The sequence below is a fragment of the Arvicola amphibius genome, chromosome 3 (assembly GCF_903992535.2).
Source record: "Arvicola amphibius chromosome 3, mArvAmp1.2, whole genome shotgun sequence".
In the NCBI taxonomy this organism is placed as follows: domain Eukaryota; kingdom Metazoa; phylum Chordata; class Mammalia; order Rodentia; family Cricetidae; genus Arvicola; species Arvicola amphibius.
Window position 1 is genome coordinate 69,385,070 of NC_052049.1, and position 14,861 is coordinate 69,399,930.

Consider the following 14,861-nt stretch of genomic DNA (forward strand, 5'->3'; position numbering starts at 1 on the left):
CAGGGGAGATCAGGTTCCTGTTTTAACTGCGGGAAGCCAGGGCATGTGCGTAAAAACTGCCCCCAAGGCACACAGCAAAAGAGCCAAAGCCAAAGACAGCCTGGCACATGTCCGCGGTGCAAAAAGGGAAAACACTGGGCGAATAAGTGTCGATCCGTAAAGGATATCAATGGACAGCCCATACCCAATGCCACACCGGCCATGTCAAAAAACGGGCAGAAGGGCCCACTACCCCAGGGCCCGAGAATTTATGGGGCAATTCAGGAGCCAAACATGAGACCACCCCAGTCATCAGAAGGGCCACCACAGGCTCCGCAGGGTTGGACCTCCGTGCCACCACCGGATTGGTACTGACTCAGAGTATGGGTGTTCAAGCTATAGACACAGATATGTCAGGACCTCTGGAGGAAGGAACAGTGGGACTAGTCTTAGGAAGATCCTCCAGTACTCTTAGAGGGTTATTAGTGTTACCTGGAGTGATCGACCCTGACTACAAAGGCATCATTAAGGTAATGTGTCATTCTCCGTTTGGCATCATTTCGATTGCACCCGGAGATCGTATCGCACAATTGTTAATTCTTCGATCAGACCATGAAAAATTTCCCGCTTGTGAGAAAGAGAGGGGCGAGCGAGGGTTCGGCTCCTCTGGGGTTGAGCTAGCATGCTTGTCTATAGGACTTGATGATCGCCCCATGTGTACCCTAGAAGTAGAAGGAAAGCTCTTTACGGGCCTGTTGGATACCGGAGCGGACAGAAGTGTGATGCGTAAACAGGATTGGCTGAAGAGGTGGCCATTACAGACGGCTGCACAAACCTTACAGGGTCTAGGATACCAAAATACTCCAGATATGAGTGCTAAGCAATTGCATTGGAGGATGGAACACAGTCAAGGCACCTTTCAGCCTTTTGTCATAGACCTCCCTTTAAATTTATGGGGAAGGGATGTACAACAACAATTAAAATTGATAATTACCAATGATTATTCTCAAGTGAGTAAAGATATCATGAAGGCACAAGGCTTTGTGCCAGGAAAAGGGCTAGGGGCTCGCCTTCAAGGACGAAGTGACCCCGTGTTGCCCACTCCCAAATCTGATCGGAAGGACTTGGGTTTTTCCTAGGGGCCACTGATGATGCGTTACGCATCCCCTGGGGCACAGATACACCCGTTTGGGTGCCTCAGTGGCCCCTGTCTATGGAAAAGCTCCAGGCCGCACACATATTAGTTAAAGAACAACTTCAGCTTGGTCATATTGAACCTTCTGTGTCTCCTTGGAATTCCCCTATTTTCATCATAAAAAAGAAATCAGGAAAATGGAGGCTGCTGCATGACCTTAGAGCAGTTAATGCACAGATGCAACTCATGGGATCTGTCCAAAGAGGGTTGCCTCTTTTAAGTGCTTTACCAAGAGATTGGCCTGTTTTTGCCATAGATGTTAAGGATTGCTTCTTTTCTATACCCTTGCATGTTTAAATAAACATCGTTTTGCATTTACTGTTCCCTCTATAAATCATGAACAGCCTGATGAACGCTATCAATGGAAGGTTTTACCACAGGGTATGGCCAACAGTCCCACCATGTGCCAGCTATACGTGGATCAGGCGTTACAACCAGTGAGACGTAGTTTTCCCAAAGTTAGGCTGATCCATTACATGGATGATATCCTATTGGCAGCAAAACAAGAGCATATGCTAGAACGGGCATTAGTTGCCCTGGAGGCATCCTTAAAACAAAAGGGGCTGATTATTGCCGCCAATAAGATTCAAAAGACAAGTATTATAGAGTTTTTAGGAGCCCGTGTTACCCCAAAACAGATTTTTCCACAAAAAATTTGCATTCGCACATCACATTTACGCACTTTAAATGATTTTCAAAAATTGCTCGGAGATATAAATTGGCTGAGAGGATATCTCCCCATTACTCGTGAGGTTTTGCAGCCGTTATTCTCCATATTAGAAGGAAATCCTGATGTTACATCACCTAGAGAACTTACACCCAAGGGCAAAGAGGCATTAAAGATAGTAGAAAAGGCCATAGAACAAGCACAGGTTCTTCGGTTTGATCCAGAACAGCCATTATTGCTCGGCATTTTGCGCACTGCTGGCCATCCTACTGGAGTATTGTGGCAGACAGGCCCGATTTGGTGGATACATGGTCATACTCTTGGCTCGCGCACATTAAGCTATTATCCTGATTTAGTGGCACAACAGGCCTTATTGGGAGTGAAGTTCAGCTTGACCACCTTTGGCAAAATGCCAGAAAAGTTAATATTGCCCTATACCAAAGATCAAATTGAGGTTTTGACAGGGACTACTGATGATTGGGCCGTATTGATTTCCTCATATTCAGGCGTTATTGATAATCATTATCCGTCTGATAAATTGCTGTCCTTTATGGCACAGAATGTTGTATATTTTCCAAAGATTACCAGTGCTTCTCCTTTGAATAATGGCTTGACTATTTTTACTGATGGGTCCAAAACTGGAATTGGAGCCTATATGGTATATGGCTCCCCGCCTGTTACTCTGGAATTTCGCTCTGGAGCACCCCAAGTCATGGAGTGTCAAGTAGTGTTGGAGGTCTTTAAGGCCTTTCCCCATCAGCCTTTTAATTTGTATTCTGATTCATGCTATGTAGTTAATGCTGTAAAACATCTGGAAGTGGCTGCATATGTTAAACCTAGTAGCATGGTTGCATCTTTGTTATTACAAATTCAGAATTGTATAGTTCAACGTGCTAAACCATTTTTTATCGGTCATATTAGAGCTCATTCCGGTCTTCCTGGACCTATGACTGAAGCTAATGATATGGTTGATAGGGCTACCAGGGAAATGGCTTTAGTTGCCCTGGATCCTATGCAATCGGCTGAACAATTTCATAGAAAGTTTCATGTGCCTGCAAATACCCTTCGCCTTAAGTTTAATATTACTCACGACCAAGCGCGTGAGATAGTTAAACAATGTTCCTCCTGTGTGGTTTTTCATCATCCGCCTCATATTGGGGTTAATCCACGTGGGTTAAAGCCACTTACCCTTTGGCAGATGGATGTTACTCATGTTTCAGAATTTGGCAAACAAAAATATTTGCATGTTTCTGTGGACACTTGTTCAGGTGTTATACATGCCACCCCTTTATGTGGTGAAAAGGTCCTTCACGTAAAGACCCATTGCCTAGAAGCCTGGGCTGCTTGGGGCAAGCCTTATTCTTTAAAAACTGATAATGGCCCGGCATATGCCTCTAAAAGTTTTCAACAGTTCTGCTCTATTTTTGAAATTAATCATATTACTGGTTTGCCCTATAATCCACAAGGACAAGGCATCGTGGAAAGGGCTAACCGCACCATTAAGGAATTGCTTCAAAAACAAAAAGGGGGAATAGCCGAGGGCGCATCCCCGCGAGATAGAATATCTCTCGCTCTCTTTACATTTAATTTTTTGACCTTGGATTCCAATGGCCGTTCAGCCGCGGAAAGACATATGGACCACAGACACAGAAATACAGAATTAGTAAAATGGAAGGATGTAATTGATAATAAATGGTATGGACCGGACCCTGTGATACAGAGGTCCAGGGGAGCTGTTTGTGTCTTTCCTCAGAATCGGCCAGACCTGGTGTGGATCCCTACCAGACTGACAAGGATCGTGACAACACTGGAACAGCCTGACGAAGAGCAAGGAGATGTTGCTGCTCCTGATCCTGTTGGTGAACCTGCCGGTTCCAGTTGAATCTGAAGAATCTTATTTCTGGGCTGTGGCCCGTACATGGCCCATTCCAATTCCTGTTCACAATGAGTCCACAATATTGCCACAATTTTTTGTTGATAGTTGCCAATTGAACTTAGTTTGCAAAAAGGTGGATGCACAGGAACAAAAATTTAATCAAACTGTAGTGCCCCTAGCAGGAACTTTATGTTTTACCACAAATCAGAGCACTTCTATCTCAGACTGCATCTTGCTAGATGCCATGAATCTTACTGTAGCTAGAGATCCATTTTTAGAAGATACCCCCAATTTTTTGAGAAAGGCTATTAGCGTAGCCCTGCCTCAGGTCAGATCTGGAGCTAAATCTGGATCTGGCTCCTATTCCGGTTCCAATGATACTGTTAATGTTACCACTTATGGGATAAGTTGCAACCTTACAACGCCCAATTGGGTACAGGTTAGCAAGGTTAATAATAGTGATTCACAGGTTGGCAATAATAATCATACTAGTAATAATATTTTTTCTTGGTCTGTCCCTAGATGCTCTGGTAATGATTTGAGCTATCCCCCTGAATTTGTGGATTGCAGAGGACGATATGATAAGTTTTACAATAATTCTGGATGGGTTCTTAGGAATCTTAACCATTTTAAGGTTAAAAGAAAACTTATGATAAAGGTTGGATCACCCTTTACACCATGGATACTTATGAATTCCAGAGGAGCTATAACTGAGTTGTCTCCATTTGCTACATTTGTTCGCTCTGGAATAATTGTGTTAAATAATTATACAGGGATTATGAATCACACTTCTAAAGAAATTAATATAACTAGTGTAGAGAAAAAACATAATACTACTCTACGGCAGACCAGAGTTTGCCTGGATCCTCCCTTTGTCTGGCTTTTGTTTAATACTACAGGGAGTTCAAATAATACTGCAGTTGATTGCAAGAAGGATAATTGCTCTCTGTCACAATGTTGGAATTTCCGCCATTCAGGTGCGATTGTTATGCGCATCCCTACCTTTGTGTTTTTGCCTGTAAAAGCCAATCCTAAGAACTTCCCATTAGCCACCCTGGTTCGCCGGAAAAGGGATTTTGGCATTACAGCAACTATTGTGACGGCTATTGCAGTGTCTGCTGCGGCGGCTGTCACTGCAGGAGTAGCTATGGCCAATCAAGTTCAGACAGTTACTATTATCAATTCCGTGGTACAAAAAACCTCGGACGCTATGTATATACAAGAAAAGATTAATCATCAATTAATGTCAGGTATTTTATTGTTAAATAAGAGAGTTGATTTGGTGGAAAGAAATATGTTAGAAATGTTTGATATAGTTACCTTTGGTTGTGTGGATCGTACTAAGCACTTGTGTGTTACCCCCTATACTGCTACCCTTAATGAATCCCGAGCGATTTCTCAATATCTAAATGGCAATTGGACAAGGGAATTGGAACAATTGCAAGCCAATTTTAGTTTGAAGATTTTGGCTTTGAATCAAACCCAGGCGACTATGGTTTCGCTGGGGGAATTTACAGATTGGCTGGTAGATACCTTTTCATATATTAAGGAATGGGCAGGGGTTGGCGTGCTAGGATTAATATTAACTTCGGGAGTGATATTGGCGTTGTTTCTGATTCTAAGGCTGATTCGGGTAAGGAAACGGGAAAAGGTAGCCATTGCACGTGCCCTCGCAGCCTTGGAGGCCGGCAACTCCCCCCCAAGCTTGGATCAGCATCTTACAGGACTCCTGACCCTGATCCCTGCTTTTGCACCCGAAGGCCATTGAGCCATTGCACTCGGAAAGAGGGATCGATGAGGTTCCCCTGAATCTGGGGAAGTGTTGTCCTGGACAGGAGGTTTTGCACCTAAGAGTGCACTGAGTAGATCCACTCAGGAGGTCATGACCTTATGCACATGGGTAGTCCTATAATACTTTTCCCATCCCTGAGAAAACTAGGACACTTCATTTTTCAGGGTAAGGTCTTCTGGCCTCAACCTTGACTGTCTCTGCGCTAAAACAAAAAAAAAAAGGGGGGGAAACTGTGGCGGCCACACCTACACTTCGCCATTACAAGATGGCGCCGAGGGCTGAAGTAAACAAGTATGTGGCGCGAACTTCTCGCGCCACATCTACCTAGCAACAGGCTTCCACCAATCCTTTTCTGCCTCATCGCCTGATCAGTAGACACGCCCCGTCCTCCTGTATATAAGCCGCCACCCAGCCCGGCTCGGGGGCCCCCTGCTTCCAGCTCTCCCTCAACCAAGCAGCGCTTCAATAAAGTGTGATCAGAGAAGAATCCTGTGTCGGTGGTGATCTTTCCCCGCTGGTCGGGGCTCGCTCGCCGCACAATTTGTTTATGAATACAGTCTTTGGAAATGCATTGGTTTAAATCATAGGTATGGTTCTTAATAAATGTATGTGAACTAGGACCACATACAAAGTTAATCTTGCCCCAGATTTATCATCTGTAAGAGAAGGATAATACTCTAGTACCATGAGGATTGAAGACTTTATCTCCTATGGGAGATAGTAAGAGATGGTAAGCAACCAAAACTGTTGATAGTCTTACATAAATAATATACAAATGTATGGTTTAAATAGCTGCCTTTACAGTTAGACTTAAGAGTGATAAATTACTATTAACCTCTACATATCTTGTTTTTGTTGCAACTACTACACCTTTGGGGTAAAATGATAAAATTGGCCAATGATTGGTATTTATCTTATTCATGTGAAAATTACCTTTATTTATATCGTGTTAGCTCCAAGGTTTGCAATGTACACTGATTGACTTATAATGTGATGTACTATTGTAGCTGAAACTTAAATGAGTGATTTTTTGAACTAAGTTTTTTTTTTCTTTTATGTGTGTGTGCATGCAGAGATATGTGCATGTACCAGCAGAGGCTGGAAGAAGACCTGGAGCTGGAGTTACAGAGCCATTATGAGCCACCTGATGTGGGTGCTGGGAACCCAAGTCCAGAATTCTAAAGGGCCAGCAAGAACTATTCCATATCTCAATCTTTTTTGTTGTTCATTGTTTTGTTTTGTTTTTGAGACAGGGTCAGATATTGCTCAGACTTGTCTCAAGCGTCTAATAAGTGACCTAGGATGACTTTAAATTCCTAATCTTCCTACTCCCATTTCCCCAATACTGAAATTTCCAGCACATGCCACCAAGCCAGGCAAACACAGTAAAACAATCAAATTCTAGAGTCAGGAAACCGGATTCAAATCCTAGCCATGACAATTTCATGTGCAAAAGTTACACCTCTGAGGTACAATATAAAATGCATAGAGAGACAGGATTTTTCTTTTGTGTGCACTAAATAGTGAACACAAGCTGTTAGGAGGACAGGAGATACTCGTGAGCATTCATGAAATGCTATATGAATATGAGTCACAAATAATAACAATGACTAAAAGCTACCTGTGATATGGAAATTACATAAAACCTTGCTGAAAGAACTTATAACTGTTTACTGTAAGATAAAAGTAAAAAAAATAAAAGAACCAATAAGATGACATTGTTTGTATCAATGAGAAAATTATAAAAGTTCAGTGATTAATCAAACAGAAGGTTAGAAAGAGCAACACATTTTCTTAAATATGGTTGCTTTTGCTCTTTTTAATTTTTTTTTGTTTTGTTTTTTGGGGTTTTTTTGGTTGCTTTGCTCTTAAAAGGCAAAAGGACACTTGCCTGATGCTTTGGCATGCATGTATACATTTTATGTGTGTGTGTAAATATATATATATATATCTTCATATGTATACATTTTGTGTATACAGTGTCTTGTATGCTTGTATATCACATGCAAACCAGAAGTCATTGGGTCCCATTATAGCTGATTGTGAGCTGCCACATTAGTGCTGGGAATTGAACTAGAAACCTCTGGAAGAGTAGCCAATGCTCTTAACCACTGTGCCATCTCTCTAGCTCCAATATTGCACTTTTTTATGGTAATCTCTCGACCTTTGGGATAGACTGATTTGCAGTGTAAATGGGGGAAAGGTAATTAAGAAATTACAAGATGTTGAGTGAAGTTACCTGTGTTAGTTAAAATGAATAACACTCTAAGATTCATTACATGCCAGCGTTTGGGTCTTTGCATAAATGAGCATCTTTCCTCACACTAGACCTTTGTCAGAAGCAATTTCTCTGGGTAAATCAGAGCTACATTCAAAGTTCTTCCGCACCCTTCATAGTGAGAGAGTTTGGAGTAAAGTCGGAGCATTCCTTCCTGAAAGCAAACCTAATTCCAGAACAGTGGTTTCCAAAATGAAGCACATGTATCTAAAGCTGATGCATAGAAGTGTAAGCATGATATCATCTCATTAGTTCATAGTAATTAACAAAAATAGAAGCCATTCTTTACTTGAAACCATAGGAGAAAAGTTCAGTTAATTATAAATCAGGTATGACTTCCATGCTCCATTCCGAAAGTACGCAAAAGATGTACTCTTTAGCTGCCTGCGTGCCGTCCTAGTGCACCCCAAAACTATTTTAACAGTATTCAGTAGAAGGAACACCATGAAGCTTTCAGGAAACCACGGTGACCAAATCCTACAAAAAGGAGACGGTAGGAAGGCTGCAGAATCACTGGCACAGAATCCAGGTGACTTCTGCACTGCCCAAGAACGCTTGGGGAGCCATGATCCACTTCCACGTAAGAAACCAGTAATGGCAGTGAAGCCAGTAAGCAGGGTCCCCGGGCCTTCTCCAGGCTCGGGAAAGGACTTGGGACTTACTGGTTCAATTCTTGCCTGCTCACTTCTCGGTCCCACCAACATGCTGCCGAACCAGGCCGAACAGAGAGTAAAGTCACTTACCAGTCTCCACCGAAAGCGCGCATCCCGCGGGAGCCTGGCGCGCTGGCACGGAACAAGAGGTCCACAGCTCAGACCGCCCTGGCGACCGCTCGAGAGCGTCACTGACAACCACCCGGAAGTGATAAACTACTTCCGGGGCCGCCGAGCGCGCGGCGGGAAATTATTTCCTAGAACCCAGATTAGTGGAGCAGGGAGTGCTGCCCTCCTAGTCGTCACCACTCCCGCTGCCACCGCCACCCCCTCCGCCACCGCCGCCGCCTCCGCCGCCGCCCGACGAAAACCGCCCAGAACTCCGGTCCGCCGGGAAGGTAAAGCGCCTCAGCTCGGAAGACGCCATTTACCGCGTCCCCAGGCCGCGCCGGTGACAGTCCCGCCGTCCTCGCTGGGCCGCCGCGGCGCCTGGCGCTCGCGCTTTCCACTGCCTTGGTTCCTTCACGGTGAAGTCGGGGTGGCCGGGGCCCCAGACCGTGGCCTGCCCTGCCTGGCCCTGTGGCCCGGGGCGCCCCTGCGCCGTGCTCTCGGCCGCTGCCTGCCCTGGGGGCCCGGCGCTAGGCCGCCCGCGTCTCCGGTTTCCATAGAACCGGCTAGGCAGCCTGGTCCCCTCCCAGGTCTTGGCTACTTCCAACCTTAGCTTCATTGACAGTGGCAGGGATTCCCAGGGCCTGCCCGCCTTTGAGAGGAAAATCGGGACATTCTTTCTCTCTAGTAGCATTGAGTTTTTCACACCGAAAGGAAAATGGGTTTGTATCTCTGCGGCTACTGTAGGCTTTGAATAGAAACACACGAATCTCTCCTAAAGGGAGGGTGTGTGTTCCTGGGGAACCTGTCTGCTGCCTGAGCATCAGTACGAGCTTAAGTGATTAATCAGGAACGTATTCCACTAACAAAGCCTGACTAAATATTAACAAACCATGATTTGCTTTAATACTCCAAATCAGGATTTGGGACCTGTGGTAGATGGATCTTGATTTTAAAGTCCCCAAGCACTTTTATGACAAATGACTGTCCTCTACAGAGGAAGCAAATCCTATTGAGACCTTGGGAATGAACTGGATTTACAGTATGCGTTTATCAGATACCATATCTTATGGACTGTGTTGCCCTCATTACCCAGGTCTTATGTTGGTTTTCAAGATATCCCTGTGAATGGAATGTGTGTCATTTACTCTAGGTGTTTAGAACATAGTTGATGATTTGCTTGTAGATTTGTGTGAGAGGAAATTTTATTATTTGTAAGTTAATAATTTCTTTTTCACGTACTAGGATGTTAAAAATACTCAACTGTTTAGATCTATCTTATTTTAAGAGAGTCTTCAATAAGTATCCTTCTCTTTAACCTGTTTTCTAAATCCAAATTTTCTCATGCTTTATTGACTTAGATGATGGTCAAATATATGGTTTAGAATATTTTTGCTTCTGTAAAGCAGAAAGCTTAGATCATGATAGCATGTGAAGTAGTTGTCAATATGATTCCTTTTCATAATCAAAATTAATGAAGATTTCATTCCATGAATTCTGTTTTCCATGGCTGGCTCTTTGATTTTTTTTGTAGGAAACCAATAGTATAGTCTTACTAATTAGATAATATTTTCATTATGTATCTTGAATATATTATTCTACAAGTCTTTTCTTTACACTGTTTAAAAAACAGAAAAAGAATAAAGTCAGTTCTCTGTAAGGTTGAAATAATAAAGCCTAAAGAAGCTGACGAACCTCTCTAAAGAACAAAATACTATAGTGAAAAATCACCTGTTGTTCTTTTAATTGATTCCAGTGAAATTATTTTGAAATTGAAACTATTTTGTTATTATTGAAAAAAATCTGTATGAAAAAAATCCAATAATTGACTACAAATCTGTTTTGAGAGAAAAATAGTAGAATCTTTTGCCAACTGAAAAATAATAGTACTCTTTGGAATATCCCTAGAAATGTATACATATTTTAGACATTAATATCTTTCTGAAAATGATTAGTAACTGTTTACATCTTTGCATTTGTTGCTCTAAATGTCTTCTTACCTATGTAGTAGATTCTTTCTCACGCCTTCCTGCAGTTCTGATGGAATATAAATTGCTCTATAAAATTGTAATATGTTTAAGAAAAGTAGATTAAACCTGAAATTTCAGCCTGGTTGGCGTTTTGGAAAGTGAATAGCCTTTTCACAGAACAGGTTCATCTTTAAATCTTGGTGTCACTCTTCTTACAAAAATGTGATTCCTCAAGGTGGGTTTTTATCTGTGCCCTGGTGCTAGGGATCGACTCAGTGCTTATCTCCTGTATATATTGTATTACCCAATATACCCTTCCTCAGTTTAAAGTAGGCGTAATCTGCTATTCTTATTAGTATCTTGTATTCTCATCTGTACTTGGGTAAATACAGTGGAAAAATATGTAAAGTGTATAGACCACAGTAGGTCCTTCATAAGAATTAAATCAAACATTTTAAATACCCAGTCTTAGACTCATGCTTTTCATACAGAAAACTGTCTTTGTACAGTTTGCTTTTTTGTTTGGTTGGTTGGTTGGTTGGTTGGTTGGTTGGTTGGTTGGTTGGTTGGTTGGTTGGTTTTTTTTTTCGAGACAGGGTTTCTTGAAACCCTGTGTAAGTTTGCTGCCTGTCCTAGAACTGGCTCTTGTAGACCACACCTGATTCACAGAAAGAACCGCCTGCCTCTGCCTTCTCCCAAGAGCTGGGATTGATGGGGTGCTCCACCACCGCCCAGCCAGTTTGCTTTCCAAGAACTCCTTTAATTAAAAGATGTAGAACAGCCTATACCATGTACAGTGTTGGATTTATGGGATAGTCTCCTTGGGACTAACATAGTAACATCTTTTAAAACAAATTCCAAAGGCCTGCTCAGTGACATTAGACCAAGGGTGTGTTTTTTCCTGGGTCCAGAAGGACAAGGATTCCTACACTCCACGTGAGATGAAAGCATTCAGAACCACAGTTTCTTCACATAGGCTGAGTACTAAGACATGAGTGGATGCATTGCAACATTGTAAAGCAGAAAGAGATCTGGAGCTTTGGCCATGTTCATTTTCATTTTACTTTTAAGTTTCAATTTAATTTCTCAATTGAATCTTTAAAGTTTTGAATTCAAAACAGTAAAGTCAACTGTACTGGAGACTTGTATATGCTTTTCAGAAAAAAGAATTTTCAAATGCTCACCAGTTAAAGAAGGTTTCAAATCAAAACAGTTTCCTTTATAATGAAACTGAAGAAACTGCTAATTTTCTTTTTTTTTTTAAAGATTTATTTACTTATTGTGTGTATTGTCAGTATTCTGTCTGCATGTATGCCTACAGGCCAGAAGAGGGCACCAGATCCCATTAAAGATGGTTGTGAGCCACCATGTGGTTGCTGGGAATTGAACTCAGGACCTTTGGAAGAGCAGACAGTGCTCTTAACCACTGAGCCGTCTCTCCAGCCCAAAACTGCTAATTTTCAACATGTGGTTTTTTGTTTTTTTACCAACAAGAATATTAGCATGGAAAACTAATAAAAATTAGGGAAGTACATTCCCAAATGTTGTATGTACTTGTTTTTCATATACACATCACACGAATACAATAGTTTTTTGTTTTTTTTTTTTTTTTTTTTTTTTTTTTTTTTTTTGGTTTTTCGAGACAGGGTTTCTCTGTAGCTTTGAAGCCTATCCTGGAACTAGCTCTCGTAGACCAGGTTGGTCTCGAACTCACAGAGATCTGCCTGCCTCTGCCTCCCGAGTGCTAGGATTAAAGGCGTGCGCCACCACCGCCCGGCTCGAATACAATAGTTTTATAAGGCAAGGAAATTAGAGATGAGTTTAATCACTCACTATATGTACTTTGTAGTACTTTTGAAATTGTCTATACTGTTGATTGAAATTTAAAAAGTGAAAATTGGTAAAGATTATTTTAGCAGTAACAATGTAGTTCTTATACACATCTATGACTGGTTATAAAACATCATAATGCAGAGTAGAGGAGTTACCTTACTTCCCTTTAAGGACTTGGTCAAGCATCCTGGCTTCTCCTTTCTGCAGTAATTTTTTAGCCAACTATTAATCCTGCCTTTTGTCCCTCCCTCCTACTTTCCTATCCTATCCTGTTTGTACTCTGTATGTCCTTGCTGACCTTTGACTTGTAGTCTTTGTCCTATCTCAGCCACAGACTTTGTTTTATTACCTGTATTCCACCTTGCTTTTCTTTTTTGTTTCCTTATTTTTGAAACGGGGTCTCATTGTATCTCTTGCTGGCCTGGAACTCATAGTGTAGACCAGCCAGGCTGACTTGAAACAGAGATCCACTTGCCTATGCCTCTTTAGAGCTGGGAATAAAGATGTACACTAGAGCTGATATATCATAAAGAATTGAGATCCTGTTTAAAAACTTAGGATAAAATATGCACAGTCACAGTAATGAGAAATGTAGGTTTCTCGGTGCTTCTGGCTGACTAACACCAACTGTCAAAGAATTTCAGGCATCAAGGGTAGGCCTTGGTGAGAGATATTTTAAGACAGCGCACAAGGCCACAGTGACAGTTGCTTGCTATGTATAAAGGGCAGCCTGCTCACAGGCTCTGTCTCCTGAGTTTGGGATTTTATGTGGTTCAGGGTGAGTACATTTTAAATTACTAATATAGTTTTTAAAATATTACTACAAAACTTATAACTAGGTATGTATTGGTGTAATTTTACTATAAAGATAATCGATTAATAAAAATAAATGATCTCTTTTATGTGAAGATGCCATTTGTGTGGTGCTTAAAGGTTCATATGTCCTACTTCTTTACCCCACTGTATCTGAGAAGATAGGAAATTTTCCACTATTAACTGTGGTATGGAATGTTTGTTGTTTTCTGGTACTAGAAGATTTCAAGAAGTAAGCTCTTAGTTCTCTATATTTCAGAACTTATCTATATAAAATTTAACTCTAAGTGGCCTGGCTTATTGATATACTTTAAGGACATTTCTGTAGTGTTCTCTTTTAACTTATTGGCGCATAAGGCTGCTGTTTACTGTTGTCTTTAACTTCCAGGGTATGGAAAAACCATCAAGCTACTACTTTATGTATAAAAGACAACCATGTCTGTTTTACCATGTTTATGTATATATTGTTCCATGTAGTCAGATATATTCAATGTCATGAGACCTTTTTTTTCATGCAATATGATGTTCAGATATGTTGCCTTTGTTTCAGCTTGGTAACATATTTACAGAAGGCAATTAAATTAGTCTTGGTGTTCTTAAAACTGATAGTTGTGTGCATGTCCGGAGTGTACAGCTCTGTGGAAGTTAACGAACACTCCTGTTCTTCTGATGAACTTGTGAATAAATGTCTTCATTCTGACGTGGTTTTAGACATGTATGTGTTCATACTGTTTGAACCAGGATATTCTGTTTTATCACTTAGGTCTCTTCCTCTTTTGTATGATAAGTTTCTATTCCTTAGAAAGCATTTTCAAAGTAAGGAAATTGCTCTAAAAATGTTTTTGTGCTTTCTGCTGTTGTATACAATTGGTCCTAATTTCATCTTATCATGAGACATTGTTTTAGTAGAAAATGCTGCTTAATATATGATTATTGCCTTCAAAATGTATATTACAATGATAGGTTTAAGATGAAAACTGCATTGTATATATTTATTTAAATAAGTTCAAATAATTTAACAATTTATACCTCAAAACAAAATATATTAAAATGTCACTTCAGAATTTAAAGTAACAATTATAGACATTAAACGAACAGTATGGAATTTTTACAGAACATGTAATTTTCATAAAGTATAATGCAATCCTTAGAGGCAACTTAGTGGTTATAGTGTTATAACAATTTTTTTTTTACTTCATTTTGATTATTGGGGAAGGAAGGCATGGGGATTGATCCCAGTGTTCTCTTCACAATAATCAGGTGCTCTACTACAAAGTTTTACCCGCTCCCTACTCAGTTAATAGCTGATTTTAGTGAATATTCATATTAGCATCATATATTCCATAGGTAAGACTGCAAGTTTTAAGAAATACTCTGATCCCTCTCCTTTTCATAATATTTCATGAAATTACCTCCTAACCAGTTTTGAAAACTCTTCAATACATAAGTAAAAGTACAATTTTGAAAACATTGAACTGGCTTCTTCGCATAATTGACTTTTGAGACCTATAAAAACACTGATTAAAAACCAAGACAATAATTAGAGATACTTTTAATTTTAATTGGTTATTTCTAAAAAGATATCATTTTCTAAACAAAATTATTAAAGAGTTTTTTTAAAAAATTCCTTTGAGTTAGTGAAAGAAGCTTTCTCCCCTAGTTATAGGCATATGCTGTATAATACAAATAAACGTTCT

The 14,861-nt window shown here is 40.7% G+C and overlaps 2 protein-coding genes across 7 annotated transcripts in view; one reads left to right on the plus strand and one right to left on the minus strand.

Annotated features, from left to right (window-relative positions):
• Positions 1-8,616, minus strand: part of Kiaa0825 (KIAA0825 ortholog) — a 471,157-nt gene extending 462,541 nt beyond the window's left edge. For all 6 annotated transcript variants that reach the window (XR_005284771.1, XM_038324188.1, XM_038324189.1 and 3 more), the window contains exon 1: positions 8,531-8,616. The gene's annotated coding sequence lies outside the window, so the exon portion shown is untranslated. The remainder of the gene's footprint in view (positions 1-8,530) is intronic.
• Positions 8,617-8,707: 91 nt separating this feature from the next.
• The window catches only part of Slf1 (SMC5-SMC6 complex localization factor 1), a 70,227-nt gene continuing 64,073 nt past the window's right edge, over positions 8,708-14,861 (plus strand). Inside the window, exon 1 of the mRNA XM_038324152.1 lies at positions 8,708-8,838. The gene's annotated coding sequence lies outside the window, so the exon portion shown is untranslated. The remainder of the gene's footprint in view (positions 8,839-14,861) is intronic.